Source organism: Taudactylus pleione, unplaced genomic scaffold (assembly GCF_031769625.1).
Source record: "Taudactylus pleione unplaced genomic scaffold, aTauple2 ptg000116l, whole genome shotgun sequence".
Classification (NCBI taxonomy): Eukaryota; Metazoa; Chordata; class Amphibia; order Anura; family Myobatrachidae; genus Taudactylus; species Taudactylus pleione.
Window position 1 is genome coordinate 530,496 of NW_028284518.1, and position 5,740 is coordinate 536,235.

The 5,740-nt window shown below is 35.5% G+C and overlaps 1 pseudogene; it reads left to right on the plus strand.

The window, feature by feature from the left end:
• The first annotated feature begins 5,351 nt into the window (after positions 1-5,351).
• On the plus strand, positions 5,352-5,469 carry LOC148524714 (5S ribosomal RNA; annotated as a pseudogene).
• Positions 5,470-5,740: the final 271 nt, after the last annotated feature.

Genomic DNA, 5,740 nt, shown 5'->3' on the forward strand with positions numbered 1-5,740 from the left:
AAGCTCTACTTTGTGAATTTATACATAAGCTCAACAAAAACAATGAGAATATCAAACTTACTCACCATTACAGTTTGGAGCATATACCTTTCCTAGATCTGAACATCTACAAGACAAGCGAGGACACTGTACATACAGAACTCTATCGTAAAGAGACGGCAACAAACAGCTTGTTACATCAGACTACCGCACACTTTCCGCCTACAGTTGAGAATCTCCCTAAAGGCGAATTTCTGTGGTTGAAGCGTAATTGTTTAGAGACACATATATACAAATCTAAGAGTCTCGAACTCACGGACAGATTATTGGAAAGGGGATACAGTAAGAGTTGTATCAAGCAAGCCACAGCCAGCGTTGCTGATATCCAAAGAGAAAAACTAATTTTTAGAGATGAGAATAAGGGGAAGCAGGACAGAGGTGATCCTAAGAACAAAGATGGGACAAGATTTATAGGTAACTTCTGTAGAGAATGGCCATTCAGGCCATAATCCAGCAACACTGGGCAGTTTTACATTTACTTTTTGGCTGGAGTGCCCTATCTCATAAGTGCCCTATTTTAAAGTGCCAATTACATTTTAAATCGATTATTGGCATTATATCAGCGTTATTATATCTACAGATGCTAATGCTTATGAATTGATGCATCCTTCTGTCTCCTCTCACCTGCAGGTATATGACTACTGCTCCCAGCATGTTCTTGCTGCATTGTATTTGTATGTCCCAGCCTCAGCTGCATTAGGTATATGACTACTGTTCCCAGCATATTCTTGCTGCATTGTATTTGTATGTCCCAGCCTCAGCTGCATTAGGTATATGACTTCTGCTCCCAGCATATTGTTGCTGCATTGTATTTATATGTCCCAGCCTCAGTTGCTTTGGGTATATGACTACTGCTCCCAGCATATTCTTGCTGCATTGTATTTGTATGTCCCAGCCTCAGCTACAATAGATATATGACTGCAGCTCTGAACAATTAACTTTGAAGTAATGTTAAATGGTTTGTGCTATTTGTTTGTTTAAGTTAATTTATTGCTGGCAATATTAGTGGGAGTGTTTTGGGAGTAGTTAGTAATCAGTGGCTTCACATGCCAGGCCTCCTATGTAAGGTTCATTAGAAGGCTGGATAGCCTTTGGCTGGAGTGCCCTATCTCATAAGTGCCCTATTTTAAAGTGTCAATTACATTTTAGATCGATTATTGGCATTATATCAACGTTATTCAGAAGTGAAACAGAAGGAAACCCACCGATCTACAAACAAACAACACCCCAACCATTAATTGGACAAAGTGGGATGAACAATTGTGAGTTCAGATTCTCCATACTACAAGATCCTGTGGACTACATAACCAGGACTTTCATTACTGAACTTCCTGTCTGATGGCTACATAATTCTTATGGTTATAAATATTTAGTTTGATGTAGTATTATGTTTATTGACATTAACACTTTAATTGATGAGGTATTTATATTTATCTCACAACTTTTAAATAATATAAATATAATTTTTCACTTAAATTCTCTTCTTATTTAGAGATCCTCCCTCCATTTTCACACCTCACTTGTTTTATTAATTTTTTGTGTCTATCACTATTTATATTTTATTTTTTTACCTTATTTCAATTAGGTCTAAATTTCCACACAATGGTTCACTTTCATCACCACATTATGCATTCACCCACACCATATTAATAATCATATAAAAAATTAAAAACAATTTTTGGTGTATTTTCACGGTGACTACTTAGCGTATTCACCTATTTCTATAATACCTCATTGAGCATTTATAAGATTATAATATTATTTTCCAAATTGAATGTTAATTATTTACTTATGTCTATTTACGAATGGCTTAATATGTTATGTATCACAATAATTATTTATTGTTTTTAGTTCTAATACAGATCCTGTCCACGGACATGATATTATGGACAGTCATATAATATACTGCTATTATTATAAATATTTTTGTTCTCCTGTTGATTCTAATTTATAATATGTGATCCCATGTGGATGATAATAGCTCATTGATATAGTTACCTTATAAAGTTAATCTATTATTATTTATTTAATTTTTGTTATTTTTAATTATAATAATTATTATCTATTGTTTTTATATTTTATTTAGACATAATATCCATTTATTCTTATATATCTTATTAATTTTGTTCACATGTGTTAGGAATTTTAATAGACACTTGAGATTATGAATGCACATTAATTCATTTGTTATGGATATTTTCTTATTTTCTTGCAGTATTTTTATATGATTGGTATTCTATTGCCTAACAAACATGGAGTCATGTCCAGAGATTCATCTTAGGCTACTAAGCCAAGGCTGCGTTTGCAAGAGTGCTTAGATTTGAAGTGCTTAATTTAAAGTGTAACTAGAATTTTTAAATTGAAGCCGGAGTTATTCAGGAGTTATAACTAACTATACTTCTACTTGGGAAAGAATGTGATGTGATTTTTCATTTCTTATCATCCACAGGTAATTTACCTACTGCACCCAACATATCTTGCTACTTGGTGTTTGTATTACACAGCCTTTAAAATTGCTAGGTAATTTAACTACTGCACCCAACATATCTTGCTGCTTGGTGTTTCTGTTACACAGCCTTTAAAATTGCTAGGCAATTTAATTACTGCACCCAACATATCTTGCTGCTTGGTGTTTCTATTTCACAGCCTTTAAAATTGCTAGGTAATGTAACTACTGCACCCAACATATCTTGTTGCTTGGTGTTTCTATTACACAGCCTTTAAAATTGCTAGGCAATTTAACTACTGCACCCAACATAACTTGCTGCTTGGTGTTTCTATTTCACAGCCTTTAAAATTGCTAGGTAATTTAACTATAGAGTATTTCATATAGTTTTAAAATCTGTAACAAGGCAGGAAATTACTCTGTACCTGTGTTGTGGGTTGTCCTCTCACCATTTGTTTATTTGCTTGCTGTTTGGGGAGGGGTAGAATCAGTGTGGACAGTTGGTTTCAGCCATACTTATTACTTACATCTTAGGCTGCTAAGCCAAGGCTGCGTTTGCAAGAGTGCTTAGATTTGAAGTGCTTAGTTTAAAGTGTAAATAGAATTTTTAAATTGAAGCCAGAGTTATTCAGGAGTTAAACAGGAGGAGAACAGAAGGAGAAACTAACAAATCAACTATTCCTCCTATTAAGGACTGTTTTTTAACTACCACCACACTTCCAACATGCCTATGGATTGTGCCTGTACCTGGATCCCCAAAGCTGCTCACATCCCTCCTGAGCTCCTCATGCAATCTGCTTATCCACTCCAACTATTCCATACCAAATGCCGCAGCAAGTTGACCCCTCTAATGGACCCTGGTTGTGGCCCCCAAATCTTGAGGCTTGGTGAAATTTTGTTAAACTCATTGTCCTTTCCTCTTAAGTTTAAACTAACCTTTCCAAAAATGTTATATTACTGTCACCCTTGTATCCAGCCCATCTGTGTCACCCCTGTCTGTCTGCCACTTCCACCTTAAAATGTAAGCTCTCACGAGCAGGGCCCTCTTCCCTCATGTGCTTCTCCTTCATTTGATTATACTTTAATATACAACAGTACCCACCCTTGGTTGCCGACACCATGCTGCTTATCTAAGTGTTATGCAGCAATGTATTAATCATGTATCTGTCCTGCATTGTTTGTACTGTTAATAACTGTTTTCTTGTGTGCTCATTTGTTTATATACATTGTAAGGTGCTGTGGAACCCTTGTGGCGCCATATAAATAAAAGATAATAATAATAATAATAATAATAATAATAATAATAATACTATGTAACATGGACCTACTATGATTAGGGGTAATGATGCCTATATATTTGAACCTAGTGATGTGTTAATTAGGACCCCTATTTAACCACCTTATGACTCTTCGTTCCTTATGGTGTTCCTTGTTTGAAACTGCATACACAATTTAATACAAAGTCTTAACATTTGTAAGGTTTGCAATTATGCACGATTGTATCAAATTTAATTATGATCACTACCATTATCTGTGTGATCTTGACAATGTAGTTTATATATAATGCCGTACGAATCAGCCTGTCATTGAACTACATTCACCATCATGCAATGCGGCAGATTCCTGAAGTGATTGGACATTATCCAATGATATCCCGAGCTTTTCAGGAGGGATAAGTGGTACACTTATCTAAAGTCTTAACATTTGTGAGTTATGCAATTACGCAGGATCGTATTAAACTTAAATTGTGGTCATTACCATTATTTGTGTAACTTTGGTAATATAAGTCTATACATTATGCCATATGACTTAGTATGGTATTGAACTATACATTGGGGAACAGCCCTGAGATGAATGGACATTATGTCCGATCACATGACCTCCTATAATATAGGAAGAAGGAGTGGCTTCCTCAGCAGCTCTACATCTACCATATGGCCGTACGACTAAGCATGATATTAAACTACATCTACCCACATGCATTGCGGCATATCCTTTAGGTGATTGGACATTATGTCCGATCACATGACCCTCTATGGTGTTAGAGATAGGCATGGGATGCTTCCCCTAGCAACCCTTTTATTATCCAATGATATCCCAAGCATTGTAGGAGAGATAAGCGGCATACTTATTTAAAGCAGTGGTTACTGGTCCTCATTGATTAGTGCATACTGCATGGAGAAGCAGTCAGTGCATGGACCAGACTAATAGTTCACTGGAATTGGTATTGTATATACTCAATCTAGGACCTCCATGTCCAGATAGAGTTTGATCCTTTCATTCAGCTGGTTTCAAATGGTTATGCATAATGATACTTTATATATGAATAATATTTTATTGCTGACTAAGAATCATCCAATTTATAATCCATTTTTGAATGCTTCCTTGTCTCTCATTTCTGAGTAAGGGGTATGTTTATGATTTTGCGCCCTGACAAAGGATATGCTTCTCTTGTAATGTGTGTGCAAAACATACTATGCCTGTTTTGTCACAATATACCATGTTGAACTTTTGTCTGATGGATCATTGACACTATATGATTTATACCAGCTATTGCAATCATTGAAATTACCTGATTTTTTGAGATACTGATTTTGATCTAAATAATACCATCTGAGTGATAACAAACTTTTGAGTTAATCAGTAATTATTGTTACACGTATATACATTTAATCTATGATGCTATGTTATTTAATGCAAACAATTTACGTGTAACGATTGACGTATGCTCATGCATTACTTCTCTTGAACACTATATATTTTACATAATTAAATGGACTTCCTATCATAATAGTCCTACATTTATTTGATTATCTAATTTTGCTCTGACCTGTTGCTGGTACTATACTACCTTTCCCCTCTTATTACCTACAGCCATACTTTACTTGATTTGCCCAATCTCGTCTGATCTTGGAAGCCAAACAGTACTAGGCCTGGTTAGCACTTGGAAGGGAGACCTCTGGGAATACCAGGTGCTGTAGGTTTAAAGAGATATTTTGGTACTGCTAACGCACAGGATAGAGCATCTTTTTGATAATACTTGATTTCACGACCACCATACCAATATATTTTCTTTATGGTTGGTACTTGGAGGATAGATCTCTGGGTTATACCAGGTGCTGTAGGACTAAAGAGGTATTTTGGGACTGCCTTGGTATAAGACAGAGTTATTCTCTGATAATACTCGATTGCATGACTATCATACCTATATAGTGTCATTATTTTTAAAACCTAATCACCATTAGTGGTATGCTA